The sequence below is a fragment of the Schistocerca piceifrons genome, chromosome 9, assembly GCF_021461385.2.
Source record: "Schistocerca piceifrons isolate TAMUIC-IGC-003096 chromosome 9, iqSchPice1.1, whole genome shotgun sequence".
In the NCBI taxonomy this organism is placed as follows: domain Eukaryota; kingdom Metazoa; phylum Arthropoda; class Insecta; order Orthoptera; family Acrididae; genus Schistocerca; species Schistocerca piceifrons.
Window position 1 is genome coordinate 96,811,387 of NC_060146.1, and position 13,629 is coordinate 96,825,015.

At 43.6% G+C, this 13,629-nt stretch overlaps 3 non-coding genes and 1 pseudogene across 3 annotated transcripts; 1 reads left to right on the forward strand and 3 right to left on the reverse strand.

The window, feature by feature from the left end:
* Positions 1–433: 433 nt before the first annotated feature.
* Trnas-cga lies at positions 434–508 on the reverse strand. Its single transcript has one exon. It is a non-coding gene; the product is annotated as a tRNA-Ser (tRNA).
* A 226-nt stretch (positions 509–734) lies between these two features.
* On the reverse strand, positions 735–809 carry Trnas-cga. The gene has a single exon. It is a non-coding gene; the product is annotated as a tRNA-Ser (tRNA).
* A 226-nt stretch (positions 810–1,035) lies between these two features.
* Trnas-cga lies at positions 1,036–1,110 on the reverse strand. Its single transcript has one exon. It is a non-coding gene; the product is annotated as a tRNA-Ser (tRNA).
* Positions 1,111–13,215: 12,105 nt separating this feature from the next.
* On the forward strand, positions 13,216–13,332 carry LOC124717423 (annotated as a pseudogene).
* Positions 13,333–13,629: the final 297 nt, after the last annotated feature.

Sequence of the window (13,629 nt, forward strand, 5' to 3'; positions counted from 1 at the left end):
GGTTTGGTAGTTTGAACTAATGAAGCGAAAGCAGATTGTCAAAAGGTCATTGCTACAAACTCGGAAATGTCCTTTCCCTATCCCTTACACAGTTATGTTTTCCCTATACTCTGTACTTCTGATTTTACTATTAATTACTCTTCATGCATCTTCTATTGGATGACAGCATACATCACAAACTAAATCAGTGTTTTGGTTGGTACTCTATCAACACATGATGTTTAGTACCAGAGTGTTTGACATCTGGAGGTTTAGGTGTGTCAGAAGTGTATATGTAGGCAATGATGAGACAACTGCTGCATGAGTTCCCATCTGTCAAATGCTTTTGGATTCAGTAAAAGTTATGGACTCTGACCAGACACTAATTATGTATTCATTACAGTAGTTAGCAGCCTTACCAAGGGAGTGAAACTTCCTGGCAGATTAAAACTGTGTGCCCGACCGAGACTCGAACTCGGGACCTTTGCCTTTCGCGGGCAAGTGCTCTACCAACTGAGCTACCGAAGCACGACTCACGTCCGGTACTCACAGCTTTACTTCTGCCAGTACCTCGTCTCCTACCTTCCAAACTTTACAGAAGCTCTCCTGCGAACCTTGCAGAACTAGCACTCCTGAAAGAAAGGATATTGCGGAGACATGGCTTAGCCACAGCCTGGGGGATGTTTCCAGAATGAGATTTTCACTCTGCAGCGGAGTGTGCGCTGATATGAAACTTCCTGGCAGATTAAAACTGTGTGCCCGACCGAGACTCGAACTCGGGACCTTTGCCTTTCGCGGGCAAGTGCTCTACCAACTGAGCTACCGAAGCACGACTCACGTCCGGTACTCACAGCTTTACTTCTGCCAGTACCTCGTCTCCTACCTTCCAAACTTTACAGAAGCTCTCCTGTGAACCTTGCAGAACTAGCACTCCTGAAAGAAAGGATATTGCGGAGACATGGCTTAGCCACAGCCTGGGGGATGTTTCCAGAATGAGATTTTCACTCTGCAGCGGAGTGTGCGCTGATATGAAACTTCCTGGCAGATTAAAACTGTGTGCCCGACCGAGACTCGAACTCGGGACCTTTGCCTTTCGCGGGCAAGTGCTCTACCAACTGAGCTACCGAAGCACGACTCACGTCCGGTACTCACAGCTTTACTTCTGCCAAGGGAGTATTCTGTCAATTTGAGGATAAAAGCACATTTTCACCTTCTCTTCTGCATCACGCAGTGACAGACTTGTACTTTCACATATTAGTGATCAAAATAAATATCATACAAATAACCATCAATGCAGATGACATTACTTTCCATTCGATGTTCGTGTCGTCGATATTCCTTTGAGCAGTGTACAATGTGGTGCACTTGTGGTGATGCCAGATGCAGCTCAACTATAATCAGTGCTGCACAAAGCTCAAAAGGAATACCACAGACAATCAGAATGACAGGTTATAATCCAAAGAAACCATCATTTCATGTAGAAGTAACTTTATTTCACAAGACGATGATGATACCCCTCTTCTCACAAACATGAAGTTTGTCATGGTTCATTTATATTCTATGATCTATGATGGGGAGGGACTTTCTGATCGGTCCAGTAATTTTACTCAGGATTATTACTGATAACACCACAGAAAATCTTGTATCCTCTCACTGTGTTACTGTATTTTTGGAAATCTATTATGGTCAATCAAGGGAAAGTGAAAATGAAATAATGTTAAGTGGAAGTGGATTGTTTAAGATAGTGAACTGTGTAGAAAGTGGCATTTAGTGTGTTATGCAAGATTAACATTTATCTGGATGCTGTTATGTAACAGTAGAGAAGATACTGCCTGTGGTGAAATGACAAGAAAGGAACAGAGCAGTGAAGAAATGAAACAAATCAGGAGTGAGAAGTGTGTTTAGCTTCAAAACCTAAGAGAATGAACAAACTGAGAGAAAACAAAAAAAATGAAATTAGGAAAGAGGATCAAGTGAGACACTCAGCAATCTGACATGGAGAAACTGCTGAACAAACAACATTATGAAACAGAATACATATGGTTACAATTAGTTAAGTTCATGAAACGCATCGATCACAAGCACAGGAGCAGAAATTTAGAGTATGAGAAATCAAAAGGAGACGTGGAGATTATAGTTTGGCAGATGGATCATTCCATTATGATACCACTTAAGACTACAAACACAAACACATCATCACTTGCAAAATGGATCAAGTGCTTCAGGTCGGTGGCACTTTAGTGAACCACCAGGAATGTGTTCCTTGAGCAGAAATTTTCAGTTAATACCACTGAAGGTATCTCTACAATAATTATATGATATCTGGGGAAAATCCCAAGTCAGAACATTTTCTACAAAATATGAGAGCAAGCAATATCTCCTTTGAAATAGCATCATTTTGTGCTACTTACATGATCAGTGAAGAACATCAGTTCATCGTTCTGTTTTCAATTAATGGGGAAGTGTCATGGAGTGAGATCATACCACTGCCAAACAAATATTATACATTTTTGCAAGTATATTCCATTGGCAATGAGCAAATGGAAATTACACTGCTCACTCTATTTCACATTTTTACCATTATACATATGAACATTTTGAAATGTTCCTGAATGTTTTAGGATGATCTAAAATATTTTGCAATATTCTTGTTGTTCTATAAAGAAATGTGTAGTAACCAAGTAATACACAAAAACAATTCAAGTAACACAAATATGGTTTTATTCGTAACCTCCTAACAATAACAGAAATAAGCCTCTCAATCCACATGTAACAAGACACAGAACAAATGATGTGAGTGGTACAACTAGAAGAACAGAGAAGATCACTCAGTGTTGCTCTGCGCATTTATATGCACAAGTCCCCGGCAGACGGCTTACTGGAGACTGCATGGTGCCCAAACCTCCCGTAGGGGGCCTCCAGTGGCTGGCCTGAGCTGGTACAGTTGGTGGCGAATTCAAGCACACATGCGCAGTGACATGATCTCGCCGTAGTCACGCTAACTAGTAGCAGCTTACAGAATACTTCATTTCAAATTAGGTTACTGTAATTTAATTAAGTGGATTTAACAGTACTTAGATATAGTTTCAAGCATTTGAGAGTATACTTGAGTGTGAAATACTAACATTTTTATGATATTAGAATTTTTATTTAAATTAGACCAAGCAAACTCTACTGGCAGTGAGCCAGATGCCTCTCGTGGTGGCTGCCTCAGATTCTGCAGACAACAAATCGGCCTCTGTGGTCATTGTCTGGTATGTGTACTTAAGATACGAGGTGAGTGCATGCCAGGTTTAGCTAGAAGGTATTTGTGACAGACAACATGGCTACCCACTGGATGTTGATATATGGCTGGTTGGCGGGTGGCTGAGACAGACCTGTTTTCATGAACTCTAGAGACAGGATCTCACCACCTGCCATGCTAACATCTCAACAACCTCCCCAATATAATATACGTAAGCAAATTCCACTCCTGCTGTTTTCTTCACTATACCCCCTTTTCACTCACCATCAATTATTGTTGTCCTCATACACTCTCAGGTGGCTACCCCTTCACATGTGCCTATCCTAACTATAACCACACATGGGTGTCTCTCACAATGGGTCTGCCTTTCCTTTTCCTTTCTAACTTTCTTCAGTCTATCCTCCTCTCTTCCCCAGGTAAGGAACTACTTGTTCCTAAAGCAAGAACAGTGTCATCACTTCTACTTTTGTGTGTTTCTGTTCACAATGCTAAACATTTGACCTCTTGAAGTAAGTGCTGGCTGTGCATGATGTTACAGAGATGCTTAGCTTGAATCAGTAGATAATAACAGCAGACTGCCAATCTAAGAAGAAGCACAGAGGCTTTTTCCAGAGATAATATTTCTCAGCTACCATGGTTTGTTATGAGTATAATTTACAGTAGCAGCTCATAGTGGCTCCTTCTGCTAGTTAATATGTAACTGATCTTTATCAATTTTTTTATGCCACATCTCCACACCCCCAATGCCTTTCCTAAGGATGATTCAGGTATGTTACCTTGACAGTATTTTTATACACATCATGAGTCATAAATATACAAAACTGAGTGAAATTGCACGAAATTTTCCTGAGCTAAGCTTCTGTGTCACTCGCTCTTCACTCCTATCTCTATGGGTGGCTAGTTGTTGTTATCCTCACAGGCTGAGCACAACTCATTACTGCTTAATTGTAATCAGTTGAATGGTATGAAAACAAATAGAAGACAAACAGGTATTCATTTTTAGAGATGTTATATTTCTGAATGAATAAAGTCAAAAATATAAAATTACTCACAACACAGTAATGCAAGACAACTAGCCATGCAAACTGATCCTTCACACAATCTGCTCTCTTCACATCAAAGTTTACAGCACTGATACTAAAGCTGTCTGTTCTGTAGCAATGCTCCAAGAAGAGGCAGATTAAAGGATTGTCTCTGTTTTTTAAAGTTTCCACCTTTGTTTCCCTGCTACCTTTTAATTGAATGGCTGGTGTGTATTTTGTATTACAGCGGTTTTTAATAACAAATTTGTCACAAGTCATCAGACTCAGTTTTCAAAGAGGGAGATTGATATTCCGGGGGTACCAGGAGGGGTGCTTGTCCTGGGACTTACATCTCTTTTTCTTCTCTTTCGGAGGTGGAGGAGGGTAGGGCACGGAGGGAGGGTAGGCTTGTGAAAGATCCAGAACCGAAAGAGAGCAAGAAATCCCAGTATGCACAGATAGATGGTGTGTCTCGTGGCTGAGGTACGGTAGTTGCTTTCCAGTCCAAGAGACACTGTGGAGAGGGGCTCCAGGGAACGGGGGGAGGGGGGGTGGTGTCACCGCCAGACACCACACTTGCTAGGTGGTAGCCTTTAAAACGGCCGCGGTCCGCTAGTATACGACTGACCCGCGTGTCGCCACTGTCAGTGATTGCAGACCGAGCGCCGCCACATGGCAGGTCTAGAGACACTTCTTACCACTCGCCCCAGTTGTACAGCCGACTTTGCTAGCGATGGTTCACTGACAAATTACGCTCTCATTTGCCGAGACGATAATTAGCATAGCCTTCAGCTACATTATTTGCTACGACCTAGCAGGGCGCCATTACCAGTTACTATTGATGCTGTAAAACATGTACCGTCAACGGGATGTTCACCTATTATGGATTAAAGTTAAGTATTCCAACAGCTACGACCTTTTTTGCTAAAGTCTAACTTCCTTGTCCAGTTCCAGACCTCACGCCAGCCTGCATGAGCTTAAACGCGTGCCTTTCGGCTTCCTGTCATAGTGGGTTGGCTGTCTTGCCAATCCACAGCAGGGGGGGAGGGGGGTGAGTGCAATCACCTGCAGGTGCCAAAGAATGGGGCCATTTCTTCAGCAGGGGAGGGGAAATGGCTCCTCAAGGGGAGGGCATGGGAAGTGCAGCAGACAGGGAGGGGAGAGGAGGATAGGGCTGTTGTAAGGAAGAGGTACGAGTGGGAACGGATGTTGTTGTTGTTGTCGTCATTGACTTCAGTGCAAAAATTGTTTTGATGCAGCTCTCCATGCTACGCTATCATGTGAAAGCTTCCTTCATCTCTGAGTAACTAGTGCAACCTACATCCCTCAGTCTGCTTACTGATATTATCTCTTCATCTCCCTCTACAATTTTAGCTCACACACTTTCTTGCAGTACTAAATTGGTGACCCCTTGACTCAGAGAATGTCCCCTACCAACCGATATCTTCTTTTGGACAGGTTGTACCACAAATTTCCCTTCTCCCCAATTCTATTCCATACCTCCTCATTAGTTATGTGCTCTAGCCATCTAATCTTCAACATTCTTCTGTAGCACCACATTTCAAATGCTTCTATTCTCTTCTTGTCTAAAGTGCTTATCATCCATGTTTCACTTCCATACATGGCTACATTCCATACAAGTACTTTCAGAAAGGGCTTCCTGACACTTAAATCCTAACTCAACATTAACAAATTTCTCTTCTTGAGAAATGCATTTCTGGTCATTGCCAGTATTCATTTTATAGCCTGCGTACTTTGACCATGAGTTGTTTTACTGCCCAAATAGCAAAACTCATTTACTTCTTTTAGTGTCTCATTTCCTAATATAATTCCCTCAACATCACCTGATTTAAATCGACTGCATTTCATTATCCTTGTTTTGCTTTCGTTGATCTTCGTCTTATATCCTTTTTTCAAGGTACTGTCCATTCCGTTCAACTGCTCTTCCAAGCCCTTTGCTGTTTCTGCCAAAATTGCATTGTCAGTGGCAAAGGATGTAATGGAGGCAGAAGTTGATGAAAGTGACACCAGATGGAGTCTCTCATGTTTTTGTCAAGCCTCAGCAGAAGACAGGTGATCCAGTGACTTGTACTCTCGGATCTTCTCTTCTCCCTTGTAAGTTGGGCAATCTGGCAAGTGAGGAGAGTACAGGTCATGACAACTGACACACACAGGTGGAAGACCACGGGTGCTTCTGTCATGGAGTGGATGTCCACAATCACGACACAGAGGGTCCTCCGTACAGCGGGAAGACTTATGCCTTAAAAGCAAGAACTGAAAGCACCTCTTGGGTGGTGGGAGTTATGGCATTGCATCACACTTGTAGCACATAACCTTGACCTTCTCTGGGAAGGAATCCCCCTCAAAAGCCAGACTGGAGGCACCAGTATTGGTTCGCTCATCTTTAAGACCATTCTGCACACCTAAAAAAATAATGATCGCCGCATCACTCCAGATTAGTCTAAAGTTCCTGATCAATTTTCAATATGAGGTCCCTATGAAAAACCATTCCCTGGACTATATTCAGAGACTGGAGAGGGGTAATAGATACTGGGACATGCCAAGATCATTGCAAGCATGAAGACCTGGGAAGGGGGAGAGAAATTCATGCCATAGACACTAGAGAGAAAGTTCTCGATCAAAAGGCTCAGACTAGAAACAGAAAATTTAGACATGGAGGTCAAACATCAATTGGGGACCTACACACCAAGAAGGATGAAAGAACTGGCAGGAGGAACAAAATTGCAAGCAATACAGCGAACCAAGTGGATAGCCAGATTGACATAAATCAGAACACAGAAGAGGGGGAAGAACGGGACAGCGGGGAAGGAGCAAGGATAGGGAGAGAGGTACAGGGTGCAGGAAATGCAGCCAGTGAAGGAAAAATGGGCTGCAATAACGCAGGGTCCAGTATGCACCACACAAAAACTCATGAAAAAACTGTGAGCCCCCTGAGGGGCGTGAACAAATCTTTTAAATTTTTTGGGCAAAGTGTGCGCATTCGCACAGAAGGAGGTCAGTGGCCGGGTAGCCTTTAACTGTATGAAGATGGTATCTGTTCCTGAAAGAACAGATACCACTGAATGGGCAAATATCTACGAGGGTCACTCCAAAAGAAATGCACACAATTGTTGTAAAAAAACAGTTATCATTCTGCACGTGTGAAAGTTTTACAGTGTGTAGATACATCCTTCCCTCTTGTTTTCAAACTTAGTTCAACCTGTTCCCGTGAGTGGCGCCGTCACAGCATGTCTTCAAGATGGCTGCTACACTTGACGTTCGTCAGAAGCGACGTACTGCAATAGAACTCCTGTGCTGCGAAAACGAGACAGTGTGAAACATCCACAAGAGGTTGAAAAAGGTGTATGGAGATGCTGCTGTCGATCGCAGTACAGTTAGTCGGTGGGCAAGCAGGTTAGGTGATGAAAGCCGGCATGGTAACATTGAGGATTGTCCTCACAGCGGCAGGCCTCGTACTGCACACACTCCAGACAATGTGCAGAGAGTTAACGAATTGGTGACTGCTGACAGACGCATCACAGTGAACGAATTGTCACGCTACGTTGGGATAAGGGAAGGAAGTGTTTGCACAATACTGAAAGTGTTGCTGTTAAAAAAGATTTGTGCCACGTGGGTTCCCAGGATGTTGACAGTGGCTCACAAAGAAACAAGAAAAACGCTATGCAGCGAACTTTTGGAACAGTACGAGAGTGGTGGAGATGAATTTCTTGGAAGAATTGTGACAGGTGATGAAAAATGGCTCCCTCATTTTTCACCAGAGACCAAGAGGCAATCATTGGAGTGGCATGATGTAAATTCGCCCAAGAAAAATAAATTTAAAACCACACCTTCTTCTAGAAAATTTTAGTTACGGTGTTTTTCGATTCCGAAGGACTCTTGCTTGTGGACATCATGCAAAGAGGAACCACCATAAATTCTGATGCATGTGACGACACAGCAGAAACTTCAAGCTCGACTGAGTCGTGTTCGACCACATCTGCAAAAGCAGTATGTTTTGCTGTTACACGACAATGCACGGCCACATATCAGTCAAAAAACCGTGGAAGCGATCACAAACCTCAGATGGACAACACTGAAACACCCGCCCTACAGTCCTGACCTGGCACCATGTGACTATCATCTCTTTGGGAAACTGAAAGACTCTCTTCGTAGAACAAGGTTTGAAGATGAAGACTCCCATGTGCACGCTGTCAAACAGTGGCTCCAACAGGTTGGTCCAGAATTTTACCGTGCGGGTATATAGGCGCTGGTTCCAAGATGACGTAAGGCAGTTGAGAGGGATGTAAATTATGTAGAGAAATGAAAATATTGTTCCTAAAGAATGTATCTACACACTGTGAAACTTTCAGACATGTAGAATAAAAGATGGATTAAAAAAAAAGTAGTATGCATTCCTTTTGGAGTGTCCCTCATATTAGGAACACTACAAATGTAGGTTGTGGACAGTTGGGAATATGGGCCTCACGGGAAGCGTGCAAGGGATACGTCCCTGCATTCGCACTATCCTCTGTGCCCTCGGTGGCTCAAACGGATAGAGCATCTTCAATGTAAGTAGGACATCCCGGGTCTGACTTCTGGTCGGTGCACATATCTTCAGGTGTCCCCATTGATGTATATCAACAACACCTATCGATAGCTAAGGGTTTCGGTTTAATTATCATTTTATTCTAGAGAAGCTGCGCGGTCATCAGTGGTAACTGTTCTTTTGGGAACAGATACCAGCTTCATATAATCATCGTAAGTGTCTGAGAATACTGAAGAACACTTATTCAATTCACACCAGCTGGCAGTGTAAGAATGACGTGCTTAGTTGAGATACTCATATATGGGATTGTTTGGTAGCGACATGCATAATACGATAACCGTTTATGGTGGAAAGTTGTCCGCATTTGTGGCACATTCAGCGTACGACGAGAACCACCACCCAACTGCTGTCATTGATCTTGCAGGCGAGGAGTGGCAGCTGGAGGACAAAAGCTACGCTACGCTGTCCGTGGACACTGGCTGCATGCAGCTGTTGGCCAACGCCCTGGACCACCCCACGTGCCCACTGGAAGACCGGCCTCCAGAAACCACTAACAATAAGCGGCGCGAGCAGTGCCGTGTGCAGCTGTGGCACGACCTGTCACAGGGGTCGCCCCACATACCCGTCACCAGCTACCTGGCCTACACGCAGAGGGCCAACGTCAACTTCTGCCTCTTCGCCTGGATGACTGTCAACTCGATCATCATTTGCCAGGATGTCCCCTTTAGCATGATTCAGTCTGTGCGCGATGCCCGCTGCGTTTTCGGTGGTCCTGACGACCAACCCTGTCCGGAACTCAACGAAACCGACACCGTCTGCTCTGTTTGCAGGGCTATTCTCCTGCTGAAATGTCGCGATTTTGCTTCCACAAGTTACCTCAAGGCATGTCGCGCCCCCATGGACCACCGTGGTTGGTACTCACCATACTGTGGATATTATATACAGGGCAAAGACAAGCCGACAAACAGAATACTGAGCTACAAAGACAGTCTAAACAGTGGCACCTTGAAGTACAAGGATTTTAAAATCGAGGGCTTAGAACCTTTAGAAATAACATTTGTAGCAGTGAATATTCTCTTCCGAATTTTGACTGCCGCAGTGTACGTGTACCTTCCCAATTTACGTAACTTGCCCGGAAAGATATTCTTGTCCTTTCAGATAACAGGTATGGTCCAGATCTTGTTTTCTGAGGTCTTGTATCGTATGGCAGGTGTCCCTGACTTATCTACGACGGTGCAGATTGATAGCGCACTAACTCTTCTGAACTGGATCTGGCTCAACTCATTCTGCTACCAAATGTACGCATGCGTTCGTCACCTTAGGCTTCCTAGCGACCTAGAACGTGCTGAAGTAAGGAAGATATTCCGCCGTCAGCTGTTGTGTTCGCTAATACCCTGGAGCGTAGTACTGGTGGCAACCATTGCTTTGGAAAGAACGAGCGAATATTACCTGTTTCACAGTCGTATAATATTCATCGTCGCAATTTCTCTGTCAGTAGCTTACAATATTGTTTGTCTTGGACTGGTGGGATACATGTACCGACGTACTCGTAATTCCATGCGGCAGCTCAAAATTTATAGTAAAGAGACGTTTGGCTCAAAGACACTAATTCTTTACATGTCAGCTAAGACTGTCACTTTAAGTGGCATAGGCACGATTATTAGAACTGGCTTCCACCAGGCACAAGGCATAGCGCAGTACGTGTACTATGTCCATATAGCTACGATGGTACAGGGTCCACTGCTTTTCGTTTTATTCGTTTGCAACAGTGCAACTCTCCCTCTGCTCAGGGAGAGACTACTAGCACGGTGGAACCCCGATGTCATCGGTCCAGGGCAAGAATTGTGTTCATCTGCCGAGAAAAATCTGGCAAAGAGAGTCAATGTACAGGCTGCGGCTGCGGAATCCACATTGTAATCTCCAAGAGTGTTTTTTTTTCCAAGGATTGTCTTCGTTGTGCTAAACCCTGTCATAAGTTATCAACGTAGAAGCTAGCTGGTTTGACAAAATTACTGTGATTCATGTAAAACTGCTTCTCTATTTTCTAATATGATCTTCATTTCTGCAATGACATTAAATAACTAATAAATAAAATTAAACCTATATGTAAATAAGATGTAAGTCTCTATTTCTTCTACCCAACAGGTGAAAGATTTAGACATATATACCTTATTAACGTGCACTCCACAAATTAAACAAGAAAAATTTTGTGATATTAAACTATGTCAAAGACGAAGATAGTACAAGAACTTAATCTTAACCGTGAATTACTTTAAGTGCCGTTCTATAAAGTGAAGACAACAGAATCTACTCTTAGTATACACTTACAAGAACTTCGTCCTTTCTGCAGATTCTTGCGAAGCTTTTAACGCACGCCTATTTTTATCTTACGTTTAAAATTACATTGAGGCTTTGTAAATAACTGATTGCCCAGTCATGGCTCATCTGATTTCTCTCACTGTATATGGAGAAACCTGATATTCTGTCTTCGACTGTCTAGAAATTACCCTTTTCTGGCAGTTTCTTATAAATGTTGTGTGACATGAAAATCCAACTTGAAACGAAATTATTCTTTGCGTGCCTGGTTGCACTGATATGAAAAAAATCATGGGATACCTTCTAACACCGTATCGGGCCTCCTTTTTCTCGATATAATGCAGCCACACGACCTGGCATGGACTCAACAAGTCGTTTGAAGTCCCCGCAGGAATACTGAGCCATACTGCCATAGGTCTGCCGATGACATTGTAATTCTGTTGGAGAGAGCAAAGAACCTGGAAGAGCAGTTGAACTGAACAGTGTCTTGAAAGGAGGATATAAGATGAACATCAACAAAAGCAAATCGAGGATAATGGAATGTAGTTGAATTAAATCAGGTGATGATGAGGGAATTACATTAGGAAATGTGAGTACATGAGTTTTGCTATTTGGGAAGCAAAATAACCGCTGATGATGGTCGACGTTGAGAGAATATAAAATGTAGACTGGCAATGACAAGGAATGCGTTTCTGAAGAAAAGAAGTTTCTTAACATCGAGTACAGTTTTAAGTGTGAGGAAGTCTTTTCTGGTAGTATTTGTATAGAGTGCAGCCATGAAAATGAAACATGGATGATAAATAGTTTAGACAAGAAGAGAATAGAAGCTTTCCAAATGTGGTGCTATAGAAGAATGTTGAAGATTAAAGGGGTGGATCACGTAACTAATGAGGAAGTGCTGAACGGAATTGGGGAGAGGAATTTGTGGCACAACTTGACTAGATGAAAGGATCGGTAGGTAGGACATGCTCTGAGGCATCAAGGGATCACCAGTTAGTATTGGGCGGCAGCGTGTAGGGAGACCAAGAGATGAATACACTAAGCAGATTCATAAGGATGATGGTTGCACAGAATAAAGTAGCTCAGAGAGCTGAATCAAACCAGTTTCTGGACTGAAGACCAAAACAATAACAACTGTCTCTATAACAGTCCATATTTGCGAGATTATTACCGCTGCAGGATTTTGTGCACGCACTGACCTTTCAATTATGTCCAACAAATGTTCAATGGGATTCGTGTCGGGCGATCTAGGTGGCCACATCATAGGCTCGAATTGTCCAGAATGTTCTTCAAACCAATCGCGAGCTGTTGTGGCCCAGTGACATTGTGCATCATTGTTTGGGGACATGAGGTCCAAGTACGGTTGTAAGTGGTCTCCAAGTAGCCGAACATGACCATTTCCAGTTAATGATGGGTTCAGTTGGACTAGAGGACCCAGTTCATTCCATGCAAACATAGCCCACACCATTTTGGGGGCACCGCCAGCTTGTCTAATGCCTTGTTGACAACGTGTGTTCATGGGTTCGTGCGAATTGCGCCACATTGTAATCCCACCATTAGCTCTTACCAACTGAAATTGGGACTCATCTGGCCAGGCCACAGTTTTCTAGTCGCATAGGGATTAATCTGACCAGGCCACAGTTTTATAGTCTGATCCAACCGATATACCCAAAAGCCCAGGAGAAGCGTGCTTTTACCAAAGGCACGTGGGTCGGCCATCTGCTGCCATAGCCCATTAACAATTTTCGCCACGCTGTCATAATGGGTCCATTCGTCGTAAATCTCACATTGATTTCTGAGGTTACGTCACGCAGTCCTCGTTGTGTGATAACAGTGACAACTCTACGCAATCACCGCTGCTCTAGGTCGTTAAGTGAAGACATTCGGCTTTCAGAGTCTGTTAATAACCGTCGCGCGCCCTAATCACGTCGGAAACCATACGATTCGAATGAGTACAAATGATAGCTCCCCAGTACACTGTCCTTTTATACCTCGTGAACGCTATACTACAGCCAAATGTATATGTGCATATTTCTACCGCATGACGTTTGTCACCTTAGTGTACGTAAGTATTTTTTTATCTTAATTTACTGATGTTATCTGAAAGGAGCAATGGCCTTGCCGCAGTGGATACACCGGTTCCCGTGAGATCACCGAAGTTAAGCGTTGTTGGGCGTGGGTGGCACTTGGATGGGTGACCATCTGGCCACCATGCGCTGTTGCCATTTTTCGGGGTGCACTCAGCCTCGTGATGCGAATTGAGGAGCTACTCGACCGAATAGTAGCGGCTTCGGTCAAGAATACCAACATAACGATCGGGAGAGCGGTGTGCTGACCCCACGCCCCTCCTATCCGCATCCTCCTTGGCGGATGACACGGCGGTCGGATGGTCCCAGTAGGCCACCCGTGGCCTGAAGACGGAGTGTTTTTTTTTTTTAATCTGAAAGAGGTGCATTTTACACATGTCTGAAGAAGTTGTACCTGTGGATGTTTTTCATTTTAACTGCTGAGTCCGGAGAAAT